Source organism: Siphateles boraxobius, unplaced genomic scaffold (genome assembly GCF_051911475.1).
Source record: "Siphateles boraxobius isolate OS27281-9 unplaced genomic scaffold, OSU_SipBor_1 8, whole genome shotgun sequence".
NCBI lineage: Eukaryota > Metazoa > Chordata > Actinopteri > Cypriniformes > Leuciscidae > Siphateles > Siphateles boraxobius.
In genome coordinates, this window is record NW_027509208.1 from 25,592,705 (window position 1) to 25,614,716 (window position 22,012).

General features: G+C 39.0%; 1 protein-coding gene across 7 annotated transcripts in view; it reads right to left on the reverse strand.

The window, feature by feature from the left end:
- Positions 1-22,012, reverse strand: part of cep128 (centrosomal protein 128) — a 165,673-nt gene that overhangs the window by 100,345 nt on the left and 43,316 nt on the right. The window lies entirely within an intron of this gene.

The window sequence follows — 22,012 nt, forward strand, 5'->3', positions numbered from 1 at the left end:
AAAAGGGAAGGAAAGATTTAAAAGAGAAGAAGATTATTTTTTTTTTGATTTTTTTTTATGTTAAGTACTCACGGAAGAGATGAGTTTTCAGTTGTCTTTTGAATGCTGTCAGGGATTCTGCATTACGAGGGTGGGGAGATCATTCCAACAGCATGGAACCGTGAATGAGAATGTTCTGGAGAGTGATTTAGTGCCTCGCTGTGATGGCACCATGAGCCGTCGCTCCTTGGCCGATTGTAGGCTTCTGGTAGGGACGTAGACTTGTAGTAGGGAGTGAAAGTAGGTCGGAGCTGAGTCTGTGGTAGATCTTTAAATAAGCGTCAAAGCTTTGAATTTGATGCGAGCAGCTAGTGGTAGCCAATGCAGTGAGATGAACAGAGGAGTGACGTGAGCCCTTTTGGGCTCGTTGAAGATAAGGCGGGCTGCAGCATTCTGGATCATTTGTAGAGGTTTAGTAACACATGATGGAAGTCCAGCTAGAAGAGCATTGCAGTAATCAAGCCTAGAAATAACCAGGGCCTGGACGAGAAGTTGTGTTGCATGCTCAGTTAGGAAAGGCCTGATCTTCCTGATGTTATACATTGCAAACCTGCATGATCGAGCTGCCTTTGTAATGTGGTCTGTGAAGGTCAGCTGGTCATCAAATATTACTCCAAGATTTCTGACCGACCTTGATGGGGTGATTGAGGATGACTCTAGCTGGATAGTGAAGTTGTGCTGTAGAGACGGCTTGGCAGGGAGGACGAGAAGCTCAGTCTTTGCCAGGTTGAGCTGCAGGTGATGTTCCTTCATCCATGCCGAGATGTCCGCCAGACAGCTTGAGATACGTGCAGCTACTGTGGGATCATCTGGTTAAAATGAGAGGTAGAGCTGGGTGTCATCAGCATAGCAATGGTAAGAGAAACCATGTGCCTGTATGATGGGTCCCAATGATGTGGTGTAGATGGAGAAGAGGAGCGGTCCAAGAACTGAACCCTGAGGAACCCCTGTGTTCAGTTGATGTGCTTTGGATACCTCGCCTCTCCATGTAACCCTGAAGGACCTACCTGTGAGATAGGACTCAAACCAGTGGAGGGAAGTTCCTTTGATGCCCAGTGATGAGAGGGTGGACAGAAGGATCTGATGATTCACAGTGTCGAAGGCAGCAGAAAGATCCAGCAGAATGAGAACTGAAGATTTGGAAGCAGCTTTTGCGATCCGCAGGGCTTCTGTGACCGACAGTAGTGCAGTCTCGGTTGAATGGCCTTTCTTGAAGCCAGATTGGTTGACATCTAGCTGGTTGGTCAGAGACAGGAAAGATGACACTTGAAGCTACATATTTTCTGAGGTGATCACAATGTTCACAATAACCGTGATTATAAGGTCATAGAAGAGTGTAAGCATTCTGATTTGATAATAGAAAATAGCTAAAAAAAACAGTCAACCTATTACATATAACTACCAACATACAGGAATTGCAAGTTATTTATTAACCTAAACTTTAAAAGCTTACATTTCCTACCTGTTCTAAATATTGCTGTCATCACGTCATCAACTAAAACTTTTTTTTTAACAAAAGTTTACTTGGTAGCCATAGTGACCTGTGGTCATATCATATCACATGGCTGTCAAGCAAGATTACTTGTGAGATCAAGAAAAGTAAGGAAATCTACTCTGTTTTATTTGTGTTGGCGTGTACACTTATTAAGTGTCATTATCATTAAGGAACGGGCATTGTGGTCCCAGTCCTTTAATTACTGAAACACATATGTTTCTGATCACCAACTCTGCACTGAATGAGCTCTCATTATCATCCCATACCTGGACTCTGTTGTGAAAGTTTTACCTTGCAACACAGGAAATAAACAACAGGTTTATTCCCTGTGTTGCCAGGTAAAACTTTCACAACAGAGACCAGGTATGCGGATGATGATGATGAGAGCTCATTCAGTGGTAGGATTTTTACAACTATTGCCTCCCTTGCATTTGCAGTACTTGCAACAACGGATTCCAATGATAATAGCAAGGTTGGATATAAAATTTCTGTATATTAATCAAATGCTTGTTTTCTTTCTTTTAAAAAAAAGTCCAGTGTTTATATACAATTGTATTTATAATTTTCCATTCAATACAGCACAAAACAGGACATGATTAGTTTTTAATATTTATATATATTTTAATATTTAGTTTTACTCGATTTTTTCAGGTTCCCCTATTAAATCTAGTCAAGAAGCAGGCTCTTTTGCCACTCAGTCCGGCTGAGGGGGCGTGTTCCGGCCGTAAAAGTGAGGTTAATGCTGTCTGCCTTGCTGCTGGTTTGTGTCTGTAGCTTCGTATATCTTTCTGTTTTTAATCATTATTTACTACATTTCCCTGTTGTTTATACTGCTAAATACAACTTACTCAACATCACATATTAACCCGACATCGCTAGCTTCAATCTTAATCATTGCTAGCACAACAAGTTACAAATTTGCTAGCCTGTTAGCGTGCCATCCGTTCGCTCTTTATTTATTTATTTAGCTCGCTCGCTCTCGCCTTTCACAAATCCATCAAAGCTGTGGTAAGTAGAATCAGTCAACAAACATGGTGAGTCATGTCATATTCTCCTCTTATTGTCACTTGCACTTCATGTAACATGCATAGTATAGCCTTCTCCGTCTGCATAGGATTTACATGTGATAAATGCAGTGAGATAGTCAGGGTGACGAAGAAGATTTCAGAACTAGATGCACGCATCCAAACTTTAATTGAGGTTAATTGTAAGAGTGCAAGGGCTTTAGATACTACTTTTGATGCGATTAGCTTAGAGAACACTGTACATTGTTTGGTTCCGGCTGAAGTAGAGCCTGTGCAGCAGGGCAATTGGGTGACTGTGAGACGCTGTAGTCGCGGAACAAAACACCCTCTTACGTTCCGATTACAACATCAAACAGATTCTCCCCACTCAGTGAAACACCCACTGAGAATCCTGTTGAATGTGCCCTAGTTATTGGCGATTCTATTACATGGAACGTGAAAATAGAGACACCAGCCACTACAGTCACATGTTTGCCGGGAGCCAGAGCGCCTGACATCAAAGCAAATTTATAAGTGCTGGCAAATACTAATCGTAAATTCTCTAAGATTATTATTCACGTCGGCACTAATGATGTTCGACTTCGCCAGTCGGAGATAACTAAAATTAATGTTAAAGAGGTGTGTGATCTTGCAAGTATGATGTCAGGCACTGTAATTTGCTCTGGCCCCCTTCCTGTTCACAGGAGTTATGAGACACTGCATACCAATTTTCAAGTCAATCGGACTAACAGTCAGCTGGTCATAGCCCTATTTATGTTTTTTTAATGTTATAGCGGCACCTAGTGTTAGATCGACGCGTTTTTTTTGCTGTGACCCCAGACTGTCCTCATACACATGTGTGTCAAGATTACACACACACACACACACATTATGTTGTAGATACAGACATTTGAACTATGTGATGGAAAAACAAAATGTTTACTGCAAGTCTCCTTCAGGATTCACATTTCTCAATGTGCTACAATAGTCAGCAGGAATACTTCAATAGATGAATTTTGACTAAATGTGAGTGTAAATGTTAAAATAGTGATTTTATAAAGTCTAAATAACAATTATAGAATTATATTAGTTAGTACCATGACAAAATGACTATTTTAAACAGCAGGGGGCAGTAGAATACCACTTATTGGCTTAAAATGCCATTATGTTCATATCATTTTCACCTTTTTAACTGTTATAGAGGCATATTTGCTCCAATCTGTCTGAAAATTGTCATGCTTATTTAGAGTCACATGTTCTGACTTGTTTTTAAGAAGATCTGAGCATTCATTGAAGAGATATAGGCTTTCGGGGACACTTGGTCAAGGCCACATTTTGAAGTGACCCTATTAAAGTCATCCAAATGCAGACGTTATTGATCTAGAGAGTCCAGAGTATTGTACTGCACTGGTTTTTAACATTATGATATGAACATTATATGATCATAGATGGAAAAGACCATTTACAGCTAATACAGGCAATTTACCATAGGAAATATATGGTTTTGAAGCTTTTTAACAATTATAGCGCCACCTATGGTCCGATCTCCATGAAACTTTGCACGCTTCTTCACCATGTTATGTCACATATGCTCATCAATTTTTGTGAAGTTCTGATTTTTTATTTATGATTTATAGGCTTTTGAGTGTATTTTGACACGCCCATTTTCTAAATGACCCTGTTACAGCCATCCAAATGCAAAAATTTAACTTTTTTTTGATAATTATTGATCTAGAGAGTCCAGAGAATTGTCCTAGACTGGTCTGGTTCCGATCGGGCAAAAAACCTAGGACTAGTTTGCAAAAGTAGGTTTTTAACATATTTGTGAATATTTAATGAACGATTTGATTGACAGCCATAGTTCTAGAGGCAAAGTTGCTCAGCGTGAGGAGATCTATCAAATGATATACATTTTGTGGGGATGTGTGCAACACCACGTGATTACAGAGCTGTAAAACTCGTTAGCGCCAACTAGTGGCCGATTTCTTTCAAAACTCTTACAGACCTCTAGGGCCATGAGTCAAACATGCCCACCGAGTTTCGTTCCGATCGACCTCCATTAACCTCGTCTCATAGGTGCTCAAACTTCATTGGCTGATGGTGGCCATGTTTTTTGAGATACACCAATGTCCTTATATACATACACGGGGCTTTGGACCAAGACACTGCATACCAATTTTCAAGTCAATCGGACTAACGGTCAGGTGGTCATAGCCCTTTTTATGTTTTTTTTAATGTTATAGCGCCACCTAGTGTTAGATTGACGCGATTTTTTTACTGTGACCTCAGAATGAACTTATTCACATGTGTACTGAGTTTGGTGAAGCTATCTCATTTAATTATTGAGTTATAGCCATTTTAGTAAAATAGGCTCCGCCCACAACGTTCATTTTGCGCCCCCTAGCGACAGTGAATCAAAATTTCAACTTTTTTTCGATAATTATTGATAATCAGACTCCAGAGAACATTTTGGCACTGGTTTGGTTCCGATCGGGCGAAAAACCAGGGACTAGTTCGCAAAAATAGTTTTTAAACAAAATTCAAAATGGCGGAAAATCTATCATGGCGGAAATGAAATCGTAGATATATGTTTTTTACTCCAGGTTTCCAGCTTTCCAGTGATATAAGATACTTGAGTCTACGACATACGGTCTAGGAGTTATGAGCAGTTTCGCGCAATTGGTTGCTATAGAGCCACCTATAGGCCAATCGGGCTCATAATTTGATAACCTCTCCTCGATTTTTCTACTACCATCTGACAAAGTTTCAAGTCTCTAGGCCTTACGGTTTGGGCTGCACGATGCGTTTTAGGGGAATTTTTTTTTTCAAATAGCAATTACAATAGGTTTTCAGCACTTCGTGCTTGAACACCTAATAATAATGAGACCTTTTTGACAGTTATAGCGCCACCTATGGTCCGATCTCCATGAAACTTTGCATGCTTCTTCACCATGTTATGACACATATGCTCATCAATTTTTGTGAAGTGTTGACTTTTCGTTTAGGATTTATAGGCTTTTGACCGTATTTTGCCCCGCCCCTTTTTTAAATGACCCTGTTACAGCCACCCAAATGCAAAATTTCGATTTTTTTTCGATAATTATTGATCTAGAGAGTCCCGAAAATAGGCCTAGACTGGTTTGGTTCCGATCGGGCCAAAAAACAGGGACTAGTTCGCAAAAGTAGGTTTTGGACAAAATTGGACGTAATTTTTTGTTGTTGTTGCTTAAATCGGAGATATACATCTTGTTTGTCTGGAGCCAGGGATCACAGTGGTGTGAAAAGCTTGAGGCTAGGACCAACGGTCTAGGAGTTATGAGCAATTTAGTACTTTTGGTTGCTGTAGCGCCACCTATGGGCCAATCGGGGTCATACTCTGATAGGTTCTCCCCAAAAGTGTGGCCTACCATCTGGCCGAGTTTCAAGTCTCTAGGCCTTACGGTTTGGGCTGCACGATGCGTTTTAGGGCAATGTTTTTTTTTCAAATAGCAAATACAATAGGTTTTCAGCACTAAAGGGCTTGAACACCTAATAAGAATGAGACCTTTTTGACAGTTATAGCGCCACCTATGGTCCGATCTCCATGAAACTTTGCATGCTTCTTCACCATGTTATGACACATATGCTCATCAATTTTTGTGAAATTCTGAGTTTTTATTTATGATTTATAGGCTTTTGAGTGTATTTTGCCCCGCCCCTTTTTCTAAATGACCCTGTTACAGCCACCCAATTGCAAAATTTCAACTTTTTCTCGATAATTATTGATCTAGAGAGTCCAGAGAATTGTCCTAGACTGGTCTGGTTCCGATCGGGCGAAAAAACAGGGACTAGTTCGCAAAAGTAGGTTTCGGACAAAATTGTACGTAATTTTTTTGTTGTTGCTTAAATTGAAATCGGAGATATACATCTTGTTCGTCTGGAGCCAGGGATCACAGTGGTGTGAAAAGCTTGAGGCTAGGACCAACAGTCTAGGAGTTATGAGCAATTTAGTACTTTTGGTTGCTGTAGCGCCACCTATGGGCCAATCGGGGTCATACTCTGATAGGTTCTCCCCAAAAGTGTGGCCTACCATCTGGCCGAGTTTCAAGTCTCTAGGCCTTACGGTTTGGGCTGCACGATGCGTTTTAGGGCAATTTTTTTTTTCAAATAGCAAATACAATAGGTTTTCAGCACTTCGTGCTTGAACACCTAATAAGAATGAGACCTTTTTGACAGTTATAGCGCCACCTATGGTCCGATCTCCATGAAACTTTGCATGCTTTTTCACCATGTTATGACGCATATGCTCATCAATTTTTGTGAAGTTCTGAGTTTTTATTTATGATTTAGAGGCTTTTGAGTGTATTTTGCCCCGCCCTTTTTTCTAAATGACCCTGTTACAGCCACCCAATTGCAAAATTTTAACTTTTTCTCGATAATTATTGATCTAGAGAGTCCAGAGAATTGTCCTAGACTGGTCTGGTTCCGATCGGGCGAAAAACCAGAGACAAGTTCGCAAAAGTACGTTTTGGACAAAATTGGACGTAATTTTTTTGTTGTTGCTTAAATCGAAATCGGAGATATACATCGTGTTTGTCTGGAGCCAGGGATCACAGTGGTGTGAAAAGCTTGAGGCTAGGACCAACGGTCTAGGAGTTATGAGCAATTTAGTACTTTTGGTTGCTGTAGTGCCACCTATGGGCCAATCGGGGTCATACTCTGATAGGTTCTCCCCAAAAGTGTGGCCTACCATCTGGCCGAGTTTCAAGTCTCTAGGCCTTACGGTTTGGGCTGCACGATGCGTTTTAGGGCAATTTTTTTTTTCAAATAGCAAATACAATAGGTTTTCAGCACTTCGTGCTTGAACACCTAATAAGAATGAGACCTTTTTGACAGTTATAGCGCCACCTATGGTCCGATCTCCATGAAACTTTGCATGCTTCTTCACCATGTTATGACGCATATGCTCATCAATTTTTGGTGAAATTCTGAGTTTTTATTTATGATTTACAGGCTTTTGAGTGTATTTTGCCCCACCCCTTTTTCTAAATGACCCTGTTACAGCCACCCAATTTTTTTAAAATTTAAACTTTTTCTCGATAATTATTGATCTAGAGAGTCCAGAGAATTGTCCTAGACTGGTCTGGTTCCGATCGGGCAAAAAAACAGGGACTAGTTCGCAAAAGTAGGTTTTGGACAAAATTGGACGTAATTTTTTTTTGTTGTTGCTTAAATCAAAATCGGAGATATACACCTTGTTCGTCTGGAGCCAGGGATCACAGTGGTGTGAAAAGCTTGAGGCTAGGACCAACGGAGTTAAGAGGAGTTAAGAGGAATTTAGTACTTTTGGTTGCTGTAGCGCCACCTATGGGCCAATCGGGGTCATACTCTGATGGGTTCTCACCAAAAGTGTGGCCTACCATCTGGCCGAGTTTCAAGTCTCTAGGCCTTACGGTTTGGGCTGCACGATGCGTTTTAGGGCAATTTTTTTTCAAATAGCAAATACAATAGGTTTTCAGCACTAAAGTCCTTGAACACCTAATTAAAGCTGCAAGCAGCATTTAGCGGTGTTCAAGCAGTTAAGGCAGTTAAGCTGAAAAGCATCAAAAGACATGAAGTTTTATGTAGCAAGCATTTAACCACTGACATCATAGATGGAATAGACCTTGTTTTAGCATGATTTACCATGATATACCAAATTTTAGTGTGATTTTTCATGATTTACCATGTTCCAGTATGATTTACCATGATTTACCCTGTTTCAGCATGTTTTACCACAAATGAACACATTCTAGTATGATTTAATATGATTCTAGCATGATTTATCATAGTTTACCATGATTTACCATGTTATAGAATGATTTACCATGTTATAGAATGATTAACCATGATATACCACATTCTAGAATGATTTACCATGATTGTAGCATGATTTACCATGATTCATCACATTGCTAGCATGATTTGCCATGATACACCAAGTAATAGTATTATTTACTATGATTTACCATGTTTCTATTGTGATTTACCATGATTTACCACATTGCTAGCATTGATGTGAAGTGTCAATAGCAATGAAGTGATAAACTGACAAAAATGATTGTCTTATAATAGTTAACATGGAAAAACAGGTTTGCTTTAGTGCAGAATAGTGGTGAAAACCAAGTCTGTGAAAATGAAACTGAGCCAATAAGTGGTCTTCTACTGCCCTCTGCTGGCCATTATACTTATTAATGAAGTGTTTTCACAGGTCTCTTATTTAGACATATGCTTACACACACACACACACACACACACACACACACACACACACACACACACACACACACACACAAAGACAAATGTTTTTGTTGATTTTTTCAATGCTATTGGGATGTGTCATTATGAAAATATACGTTAATGGTCTATAAGCATTTCACATAATGTCTTTGTAATCTATTAATCCGATTATTCAGCATTTATTCAGAAATATAGGACCACACACACACATTCTGTTGTAGATACAGACATTTGAACTATGTGATGGAAAAAAATGTTTACTGCAAGTCTCCTTCAGGATTCACATCTCAATGTGCCACAATAGTCAGTAGCAATACTTCAATAGATGAATTTTGACTAAATGTGAGTGTAAATGTTAAAATAGTGATTTTATAAAGTCTAAATAACAATTATAGAATTATATTAGTTAGTAGCATGACAAAATGACTATTTTAAACAGCAGGGGGCAGTAGAAAACCACTTATTGGCTTAATATGCCATTATGTTCATATCATTTTCACATTTTTAACTGTTTAAAAGGCATATTTGCTCCAATTTGTCTGAAAATTGTCATGCCTATTTAGAGTCACATGTTCTGACTTGTTTTTTAGAAGATCTGAGCATTCATTGAAGAGATAGAGGCTTTCAGGGACACTTGGTCAAGGCCACATTTTGAAGTAAATCCTATTAAAGTCATCCAAATGCAGAAGTTCAACTTTTTCTGATAATTATTGATCTAGAGAGTCCAGAGTATTGTACTGCACTGATTTTGAACATTATGATATGAGCATTATATGATCATAGCTGAAAAAGACCATTTACAGCCAATACAAGCAATTTACCATAGGAAATACATGGTTTTAAAGCTTTTCAACAGTTATAGCGCCAACTATTGTCGGATCTCCATAAAACTTTGCAAGCTTGTTCATGATGTTATGTCACATATGCTCACCATTTTTGTGAAGTTTTGAGTTTTTATTTATGATTTATAGGCTTTTGAGTGTGTTTTGACACGCCCCTTTTTATAAATGATCCTGTTATAGCAAACCCAAGGGCAAAGTTCGACTTTTTTTCGATAATTATTGATCTAGAGAGTCCATATAATTGTCCTAGACTGGTCTGTTTCCAATCTGGCGAAAAACCAGGGACTAGTTTGCAAAAGTAGGTTTTTAACATATTCGTGAATATTTAATGAACGGTTTGATTGACAGCAATGGCTCCAGAGGCAAATTTGTTTAACATGAGGAGATCTATCAAATGATATGCATTTTGTGGGGATGTGTGCAACACCACGTGATTACAGAGCCGTAAAACTCGTTAGCGCCAACTAGTGGCCGATTTCTTTCAAAATTCTGACAGGCCTCTTTGGCCATGAGTCGAACGTGCCCATCGAGTTTCGTTCCGATCAGCCTCCGTTAACCTCGTCTCATAGGTGCTCAAACTTCATCGGTCGATGGCGGCCATGTTTTTTGAGATACGCCAATGTCCTCATACATATACATGGGGCCTTGGACCAAGACACTGCATACCAATATTAATTGTCAATTCAATTCTAACGGTCAGCTGGTCATAGCCTTATTTATGTTTTTTAATGTTAAAACGCCACCTAGAGATAGATCGACGCGGTTTTTTTACTGTGACCCCAGACTGTTCTCATACACATGTGTGTCAAGTTTGGTGAGGACATCTCATTTAGTTCTCGAGTTATAGCCATTTTAGTAAAATAGGCTTTGCCCACAACGTTCATTTTGCGCCCCCTAGCGAACGTGAATCAAAATTTCAACTTTTTTTGATAATTATTGATATTCAGACTCCAGAGAACATTTCTGCACTGGTTTGGTTCCGATCGGGCGAAAAACCAGGGACTAGTTCGCAAAAGTAGTTTTTCGACAAAATTCAAAATGGCGGAAAAATTTGCATACCTTTACCTAAAGGCACCGGGGTGGCGGTACCGCCGGCTTTGGCCCTTCATCGCTGCTCGCAGCTATATTTATATATATATATATATATATATATATATATTAAAAGCCGGTGGCACCGCCACCCTGTTGCCTTTAGGGTTATTGTGCACGACGTGACACAAAATATCTGCAGGCTATCTGCCGAACGGCTCTGGTAGTTCCGCTTCAGCACTGATGATGTTGTAGAAATAGTGCGCTCTGGTTGGTCTGGATTATTCGGGATTTTTTATTTTATACAGAAATAAGTTATTTATAATTCAGATGAGAATAAAGTTAGTGTTGATTAAAATGAAGGAAAACAAATATATTGATCTGAAATATAGCACATTAATTTTAAATTTATTTAGGTTCAATTACCAAACATACAATCTTAATTTAATTTAAAGCAAACAATACATTTAAAAGATATGGGTTGTATGCACTTTTTTTTTAATAAAAAAAGATATATATCCAAAAAACAAGGCCTTAAAGGGTTAAACTCTTGTCACTGTAACAGACACAATCTCTCTCTCTCTCTCACACACACACACACACACACACACACACACACACACACACACACACACACGTCAAGTCACTTCCATTTTAGATGCAATATTGAATAAGCAGAAAATTCGGATTTTCTGCTCTGAAAATATAAATAAGCATAAAAATTGAATAAGCACTTTTAATATTCTAAACAGAATAAGCACTAGTCGCTAATGAATAAGTACTAGTACTTAATGGAATAGATACTAGTATCTAAAAAATAAGTACTAGTAGCATGAAAATAGAGACTAGTAGGTTAAAATGATAAAATGTTAAAACGGCTTGCCATATTGGCTCAGAGAGAGAGAGAGAGAAAATGACCTTTTAGATACTAGTACCTATTAATAGATACTAGTATTTATTCAATAAATACTAGTACTAAGTCATTAGATACTAGTAACTATTAAATAGATACCAGTACTTATTCATTAGCTACTAATACGTATTCAAAAGAATATCTAAAGAATAAGCACTAGTATCTAAAGAATAGGCACTAGTACTAAAGAATAAGCACTAGTCACTAATGAATAAGTACTAGTACTTAATGGAATAGATACTAGTATCTAAAAAATAAGTACTAGAAGCATGAAAATAGAGACTAGTAGGTTAAAATGATTAAATGTTAAAACGGCTTGCCATATTGGCTCAGAGAGAGAGAGAGAGAAAATGACCATATTCAAACCAAAATATCTGACTTCCTCTTGGTCTGAGCTAATGACAGTTAATTAGAAAGTTGTCCGGCTTGATCTGAACAATATGCGTACCGAGTTTTATGATTGTAGGTAAAACTATAAAACTAACCCCCCCACTTTTGTCAAAAGGTGGCGCTACTGAGTCCCTGCACCACGCCCGTTTCTGAAACTTTGCACATGTCTACAAGCTAATAAATGTGATCTGTCTGTCGAATTTCATGCAATTTTAAGCCATTTCAGGCATGCTAAGAGTCTCAAAAGCATCCAAAAAGAATATTAAAGTTTGATGCGTTGCCATGGCACCAGTATCTAAGATATCAATAATCCTTTCACAGGTCTACATCTGCCGTGTATTTACATTATACAGATGAAGTTTGAAGCAAATCGGGTTAAAATAAGAGGGTGATTTCAAAGCATTTTGAAAGTGACACACTTCCTGCTGCCAGTTGGTGGCGCTATAACTTTGACTCACAATAGTCACATCCATTTGATCGGCCTCTTACAACGAACACACTGCTGAAGTTTCATTAAGATCAGCTAATGTATGCTGAAGTTATAACACACTTCCTGTTTCCATTATTCGCCATAAATTCGTTTCCTCGTCACGGCCAAACCGTTCGAGATATCAGAAATCCCCTGGCAATTTTTCATCCTCAATGTCTTGACATCATGCTGACCGAGTTTCGTTGCGATTGGTTGAATTCTCTAGGAGGAGTATATCGAATTCCAGGGGCATACGCTTCCAAACAAACCATAATAGCCGACTTCCTGTTGGGCTGGGGTAAAAAGTAAAAGTACAAAGGATATATAAACAGATGAGATCTATATGTGTACCGAGTTTCATATTATTACATGCAAGCGTGTTTGATTTATGGACCAAGTTTTCGGACCCCGTTCCAGGGGCCGCTGTCGAGCCCCCCTGCCACGCCCGGGTACCGGGTACTTCAGCCCGGCCCTGATGGCCGCGGGTTCTGACCTGTGTGCAAAGTTTCAAGAGTTTTCGTGCACGTTAAGAGCCCCAAAAGTGCCCGAATAGTCGTTAGAATAATAATAATAATAATAATAATAATAAATATAGCTGCGAGCAGCGATTACGGGCCCAAGCCGGTGGCACCGCAACCCCGGTGCCTTTAGTTACCTAAAGGCACCGGAGTGGCGGTTTGCCGGCTTTGGCCCTTCATCGCTGCTCGCAGCTATATTTATATATATATATAAACAAGCCGGTGGCACCGCCACCCCGGTGCCTTTGGGGTTACTGTGCATGACGGGCAATAACGTAACCCCGCTTTGACCTTTGAGAAGATGTGTGCTGTAGAGCTTGCATTGGTGTGGGCTCTGCAAAAGTGTGCATTGAGGGCACATATCAACCACAAAGTATGCGTGAGCAACCTTCTGAAACCTAAAATGAAAAATGAGACACCCTACGGTCTCATGGACTTAATGGAAACATGAAATAAGTACACAAGTTTGAAAGTTATATGAAGTGTGCCAAGACAGAATATTTGCCTGATCTGATTAGAAAAATAGTTTGTGTGTGTGTGTGTGTGTGTGTGTGTGAGGCGTGATTGAACAATGTAGACATAAAAACATACTCCGTACTTTTGTTCATACAGGACATTATTCAAACTGCAAAGTGTTTACTTATATTTGTGTACAATCGCAATAAAACACAACATTGTGCTTTTGTCAAACTGTACTGCTAAACTACAACTGTCACCCAACCAAAATCTCTTACACACACACACACACACACACACATAGTTTAAAAGCAAAAAAATCTTTTGGACATTCATCATATTGCATTGGTTTTCATTTCTTGTCCTCGAACAGAGCTCTAATCTGTTTATTTTTTCAGTTACACATTCTACATTGATTAAAAAAGAAAAATCAAATGTGTTTTTATTTTATACATAAATAAATAATCTATCATTCAGATGAGAATAAAGTTAGTGTTAGTTCAAATTTTAAGGAAAACAAATATATGATCTGAAATATAGCACATTCATTTAAAATTCATTCAGGTTCAATTACCAAACATACAAATCTCAATGTAATTTAAAGCAAACAATACATTTAAAATATATGGGTTGTATGCTATTTTTTTTATATAAAAAGATATATATCCAAAAAGACAAGGCCTAAACTTTAACAAGGGTTAAACAATCACTGTAACAGACACAATCACACACACACACACACACACACACACACACACACACACACACACACACACACACACACACACACACACACGTCAAATCACTTACATTTTAGATGCAATTTTGACTTTTTTTCTGTTTCAGCAGCGAAAATAGTTAAACAAAGATCACAGCAGAACCATCGAGGATCTCACAGCAACGCGTTCTCATTACTGAATGATTCAGCATTTTGAACGAATCGGTTGTCTCCAAGATTCAACGACCAATCCATAATCTGTCTCATTTATGAATGACTCAGCCGTTCGAACGAATCGTTTGAACGAATGAATCAATGACTCGCTCATTAAGACGGTCGCCTGGCGACACCTAATGGCGGTTTAGTGATATGTTTAAAAGTATCATTCTTTCCAACGATTGTTAATTAACTCATATTTGAAACATAAGCTATATATATATATATACACACATGTATACACAAAAATAAAATAAAAACACATTTGAAGCGTGTTTGCTTACTAAATAGTGAGCTGAACGAAAGTTTCAGCAAAGATCAGCAACAGGCGTCAAAATTCATTAATCACGAGAGTGAAGAGCTGACTGAAAAAAATGATGACGGAATATTTTGTGTAAAAGCGCATATTTAAGCGAATCTGTCATTTACTCATTTATTGTTGTGTTTTACCTGAAAACCGGAAACAATCGGCCCCCGATATGGTGATAATTTTAAAGTGACACTAAAAAGTATGCGGCTGCACTGGCATTCATAACGGTGCGCGTCCATGGCGACGAGCGAGCAGAACAGAGCGAACGTTTTTTCATTTCTACTTCCATAGAAATTCATTCGAGCGCACTGCGAGCGCCACCACTATAGTATAAATGTCCGTGCGGACGTCCTTATACTTTACTTTCACTTTTATATTAGCGATTTATAAGGCCTCGCTGGTGTCTAACGTCGATTAACCGGTGGGAAAAGATCCTCACAGCCACATACCTAATATATTTATATTTAATTACAATAGCCATACCTGATAAAAAAGTTTTACGTACTGAGTTGATATCATTTTGGACACAAGAGGGCAGTATATAGCCCTTTGTATTACTTGATGTATTTATTTTTTAGCTGAATAGCACATTCTGGCTGTTTTTAAACTTGTACATTATTCTTAAATTGAAAACAAGAATAAAATGGGTTTAGTTCTGATATTTGTGTAATTTTATCTAGAAATAAATGGTGTATAATTAATTTTTTAGAAGATATGAGGCTTTTAGTGTTTACTTTTTTGACATGACTTTAATCCCTCGCCATAGCAAAACAATTTGAGATATTGAATAGCCATTCACAATTTAGCTTCTTTAATGTATTTTCATCATGTTGAAAAAGTTTGGTGGGAATTGAATAAACCACTTAAGAGGAGTGGGTAAAAAATCAGAGGGTGATTTTGCCAAAAATCCACATTAAGACCAAAATAGCCCACTTCCTGTTGGGCTGGCTTAAAGTTGTTTGGCCCGATGAGATCTATATGTGTACCGAGTTTCATAATATTACATGCAAGTGTGTTTAATTTATGGACCAAATTTTCTGACCAAGTTTATGGACCAAGTTAATTTAATTAATAAACTAATTATATAAAACTATTTTCAATGCACTACAATTCAACTGGTTATATGCCTTTACTTATTAATACAACTTATTTAAAAAATACAAGGCGTAAGACATTTATTTTCTTTTTTAATGCAGGCCAGACCAAACAGCAGTGAAATGGTTAATCTAGCCCCCCTCCCCCTCCCCACACTCACAGACACACACACACACAGAGACGTAGGCTCAGAGAGAGAGAGACATAAAATGACAATTTTCAAACCAAAATATCTGACTTCCTGTTGGTTGGAGCTATTGAGTGTAAATTAGAAAGTTGTCTGGCTGGAGGAGAACAATACACATACCGATTTTTATTACTGTAGATAAAAATAATCCCCCCACTTTTGACAAAAGGTGGCGCTACTGAGCCCCTCACCACGCCCGTTTCTGAAACTTTGCACATGTCTACTGGCTAATAAATGTGATGTGTCTGTCGAGTTTCATGCAATTTCAAGTATGCTAAGAGTCTCAAAAGCATAAAAAAAGAATATTAAAGTTTGATGCGTTGCCATGGCACCAGTATCTAAGATATCAATAATCCTTTCACAGGTCTACATCTGCCGTGTATTTACATTATACAGATGAAGTTTGAAGCAAATCGGGTTAAAATAAGAGGGTGATTTCAAAGCATTTTGAAAGTGACACACTTCCTGCTGCCAGTTGGTGGCGCTATAACTTTGACTCACAATAGTCACATCCATGTGATCGGCCTCTTATAACGAACACACTGCTGAAGTTTCATTAAGATCAGCTAATGTATGCTGAAGTTATAACACACTTCCTGTTTCCATTATTCGCCATAAATTCGTTTCCTCGTCACGGCCAAACCGTTCGAGATATCAGAAATCCCCTGGCAATTTTTCATCCTCAATGTCTTGACATCATGCTGACCGAGTTTGGTGGTGATTGGTTGAATTCTCTAGGAGGAGTATATCGAATTCCAGGGGCATACGCTTCCAAACAAACCATAATAGCCGACTTCCTGTTGGGCTGGGGTAAAAAGTAAAAGTACAAAGGATATATAAACCGATGAGATCTATATGTGTACCGAGTTTCATATTATTACATGCAAGCGTGTTTGATTTATGGACCAAGTTTTCGGACCCCGTTCCAGGGGGCGCTGTCGAGCCCCCCTGCCACGCCCGGGTACCACCTTCAGCCCGGCCCTGATGGCCGCGGGTTCTGACCCGTGTGCAAAGTTTCAAGAGTTTTCGTGCACGTTAAGAGCCCCAAAAGTGCCCGAATAGTCGTTAGAATAATAATAATAATAATAAATATAGCTGCGAGCAGCGATTACGGACCCAAGCCGGTGGCACCGCAACCCCGGTGCCTTTAGTTACCTAAAGGCACCGGGGTGGCGGGGCCGCCGGCTTTGGCCCTTCATCGCTGCTCGCAGCTATATTTATATATATATATATATATATATATATATATATATATATATAAAGCCGGTGGCACCGCCACCCTGGTGCCTTTAGGGTTATTGTGCACGACGTGACACAAAATATCTGCTCGCTATCTGCCGAACGGCTCTGGTAGTTCTGCTTCAACACTGATGATGTTGTAGAAATAGTGCGCTCTGGTTGGTCTGGATTATTCGGGATTTTGTATTTTATACAGAAATAAGTTATTTATAATTCAGATGAGAATAAAGTTAGTGTTGATTAAAATGAAGGAAAACAAATATATTTATCTGAAATATAGCACATTAGTTTTAAATTTATTTAGGTTCAATTACCAAACATACAATCTTAATTTAATTTAAAGCAAACAATACATTTAAAATATATGGCTTGTATGCACTTTTTTTTTATAAAAAAAAAGATATATATCCAAAAAGACAAGGCCTTAAAGGGTTAAACTCTTGTCACTGTAACAGACACAATCTCTCTCTCTCTCACACACACACACACACACACACACACACAAACACACACGTCAAGTCACTTACATTTTAGATGCAATATTGAATAAGCAGAAAAATCGGATTTTCTGCTCTGAAAATATAAATAAGCTTAAAAATTGAATAAGCACTTTGAATATTCTAAACAGAATAAGCACTAGTCGCTAATGTATAAGTACTAGTACTTAATGGAATAGATACTAGTATCTAAAAAAAAAGTACTAGTAGCATGAAAATAGAGACTAGTAGGTTAAAATGATTAAATGTTAAAACGGCTTGCCATATTGGCTCAGAGATAGAGAGAGAGAGAGAGAGAGAGAGAATGACCTTTTAGATACTAGTACCTATTAATAGATACTAGTATTTAGGCTCTAGATCCACTCCGAAAGTCACTTCGTGATCATTTAACCGCTTCATTTGAGAAAAACTATCATTATGACATAAACAAACAAACTCAAAAGGTCTTCACGGCAACCCGTCAAAATAAAAGTTCGGTTTAACTTGACAGAAATATATTACCGTTGTACAGTAGAATTTAGATATGTCCCAATGTAATAATACTAACACTAATCCAAATAAATTATCATCAAAACTGAATTTAAGGAATAATCCATGTTTTAATTTTAAAGTCCCCGTGAACCGGAAGTTGCAAACGACTTTTCTCCAGTGTTGTGACGTATTTCCGAGAGAAACGGAATACTAAATGAGGCAAAATGGTGGGCGTGGCTTTTTCCCCAACTAGCACCTGATTGGATCTAGAAAAGTAGGTGTTTTCATTCAGCCTGTCTACTGTCAGTTGGAGGGGCGTGATTACGGATGTTAAGAAGACGCCCAAACCGTGAAACCTACGTCATCAGGCAAGGTCCTCCAACGCAGAGGGGAGGGGAAATTTCAGATTTTGATTAAAGATTACGAAGCCAAACAATTTTTTTGTGTGGATTGACTTGCATGGATGAATTGTTCACCACAAAACGATCAATTTAAGCAAACAGAGTAAGTATGGTCAATTTTGAATTCATGGGGACTTTAACAGTAAAGCTCATTGTGCAGCACGTTATTTGACAAAAAGTTTATTTAATTTCATATGATTAAAATTGATGATAAATGATCAAATTTGTGTTTTATGTCTTCATTTTATTACCAGAAAAAACACAACACAGAATTAGTGTGACATTTTTTTTCATATTTTTTTTTAAATGTTGTATACGTTTAATGATTCATAATACACTATTTCAATTAATTAGACATGCTTTTTGATTGCTAAAAATTTTACACCACGTATTCGTAATACACCCGCTCCGCAACACTAGCAGTTCCCCCAATCCCCCCCCCCCCTGAAAAAAAATCCTAGGGGAAACACTGGGCATTCATAATGGTGCGCGTCCATGGCGACGAGCGAGCAGAGCTGAGCGAACGTTTAGTTAATTTATTCATTCGAGCGCTCTGCAAGAGCCACCATTATCAATGTGGACGTCCGTATTTAAAAGCTCTCGATCCTCAGTCACATACCAAATATGTATATAATTTTGAACACAAGAGGGCAGTATGGCCCTATGTATGAGTTGGTGTTTAAACTAAACTATCACTCAAAGAGCACCCCCCCCTCCCCTCCTCCCCTCCCCCCCTCCCCACACAGACACACACACACACACACACACACAAACAGAATGGCAGGGGGACAAGAAATCCATTCAAACTACAATATCTGACTTTCTGTTGCTCTGAGCTAATGACTTTAAATTAGAAAGTCGATTGGCTTGATGAGAACAATATGCGTGGCAAGTTTTGTAACTGTAGGTAAAACGAGCAAAGTTATAACACACTTTATGTGTCCTTTTTTAGTCATAAAATTAATTTCCTCGCCACGGCCAAACCGTTCGAGATATCAAAAATCCCTCCGGAATTTAGCATCATCAATGTCTTGACGTCATGCTGACCGAGTTTGCTTGAAATCCGATTAATTCCCAAGGAGAATTAAATAGAATTTCAGGGGTATGCGTTTCCAAACAAACCATGATAGCCGGCTTCCTGTTGGGATGTCGTAAAACTTAGAGCACGAAAGTTGTTCAACCCAATGAGATCTATAAGTGTACCGAGTTTCATATTATTACATGCAAGTGTCTTTGATTTATGGACAAGTGTTCGAATCCCAGTCCAGGGGGCGCTGTCGGTCCGCCCTGCCACGCCCGGGTACCAGCTTCAGTCCGGCCCTGATGGCCACGGGTTCTGACCCGTGTGCAAAGTTTCAAGAGTTTTAGAGGATGTTAAGGGCCCCAAAAGCCCCCAAAACCTTGATCAACAATAATTAAAAGCTTTGTCACTCAAACAGACACATCCCCCTCCCCCCACAGACACAGAGGTATGCAGAGAGAGGGAGAGAGGGACAGAGATTACTCCAAAACATCCCATTCAAACCAAAATATCTGACTTCCTGTTGTTCGGAACCAAAATCTGTAAATTAGAAAGTTGTCCGGCTTGATCTGAACAATATGCCTACCGAGTTTTAAGATTGCAGGTAAAACTATGAAACTAACCCTCTCACTTTTGTCAAAAGGTGGCGCTACTGAGTCCCTGCACCATGCCCGTTCCTGAAACTTTGCACATGTCTACTGGCTAATATATGTGACATGTCTGTCGAGTTTCATGCAATTTCGAGTCTCAAAAGCATCAAAAAAGAATTTTAAAGTTTGATGTGTTGCCACGGCAACAGTATCAAAGATATCAAGAATCCATTCACAGGTCTACATATGGCGTATGTTTACATTATACAGATGAAGTTTGAAGCAAATTGGGTTAAAATAAGAGGGTGATTTCGAAGCATTTTGAAAGTGACACACTTCCTGCTGCCAGTTGGTGGCGCTATAACTTTGACTCACAAAAGTCACATCCATGTGATCGGCCTCTTACAACGAACACACTGCTGAAGTTTCATCAAGATCAGTTAATGTATGCAGAAGTTATAACACACTTCCTGTTTCACGTTTCTCGCCATAATTTCGTTTCCTCGCCACGGCCACACCGTTCGAGATATCAAAAATCCCCTCGCAATTTTTCATCCTCAATGTCTTGACTTCATGCTGACCGAGTTTCGTGGCATTTCTTTGAATTCTCTAGGAGAAGTACTTTAAATTCCATTGCATGCGTTTTACAAACAACCCTAAATAGCCGACTTCCTGTTGGGCTGGGGTAAAAAGTAAGAGCATGAAGTATATATGAACCGATGAGATCTATATGTGTACCGAGTTTCATATTCTTACATACAAGCGTGTTTGATTTATGGACCAAGTTTTCGGACCCCGTTCCAGGGGGCGCTGTCGAGCCCCCCTGCCACGCCCGGGTACCATCTTCACCCCGACCCTGATGGCCGCGGGTTCTGACCCGCGTGCAAAGTTTCAAGAGTTTTCGTGCACGTTAAGAGCCCCAAAAGTGCCCGAATAGTCGTAAGAAAAATAAAAGAGGAGAAAAAAAAAAAATAATCCTAAGGAAAACAATAGGGCCTTCGCCTTTTCAAGGCTTGGGCCCTAATAATAATAATAATAATAATAATAATAATAATAATAATCCTTAGGAAAACAATAGGGCCTTCGCCTTTTCAAGGCTTGGGCCCTAATAATCCTTAGGAAAACAATAGGGCCTTCGCCTTTTCAAGGCTTGGGCCCTAATAATAATAAATATAGCTGCGAGCAGCGATTACGGGCTCAAGCCGGTGGCACCGCAACCCCGGTGCCTTTAATTACCTAAAGGCACCGGAGTGGCGGTGCCGCCGGCTTTGGCCCTTCATCGCTGCTCGCAGCTATATTTATATATATATATATATAAACAAGCCGGTGGCACCGCCACCCCGGTGCCTTTGGGGTTACTGTGCATGACGGGCAATAACGTAACCCCGCTTTGACCTTTGAGAAGATGTGTGCTGTAGAGCTTGCATTGGTGTGGGCTCTGCAAAAGTGTGCATTGAGGGCACATATCAACCACAAAGTATGCGTGAGCAACCTTCTGAAACCTAAAATGAAAAATGAGACACCCTACGGTCTCATGGACTTAATGGACACATGAAATAAGTACACAAGTTTGAAAGTTATATGAAGTGTGCCAAGACAGAATATTTGCCTGATCTGATTAGAAAAATAGTTTGTGTGTGTGTGTGTGTGAGGCGTGATTGAACAATGTAGACATAAAAACATACTCCGTCCTTTTGTTCATACAGGACATTATTCAAACTGCAAAGTGTTTACTTATATTTGTGTACAATCGCAATAAAACACAACATTGTGCTTTTGTCAAACTGTACTGCTAAACTACAACTGTCACCCAACCAAAATCTCTTACACACACACAAACACGCACACACACAC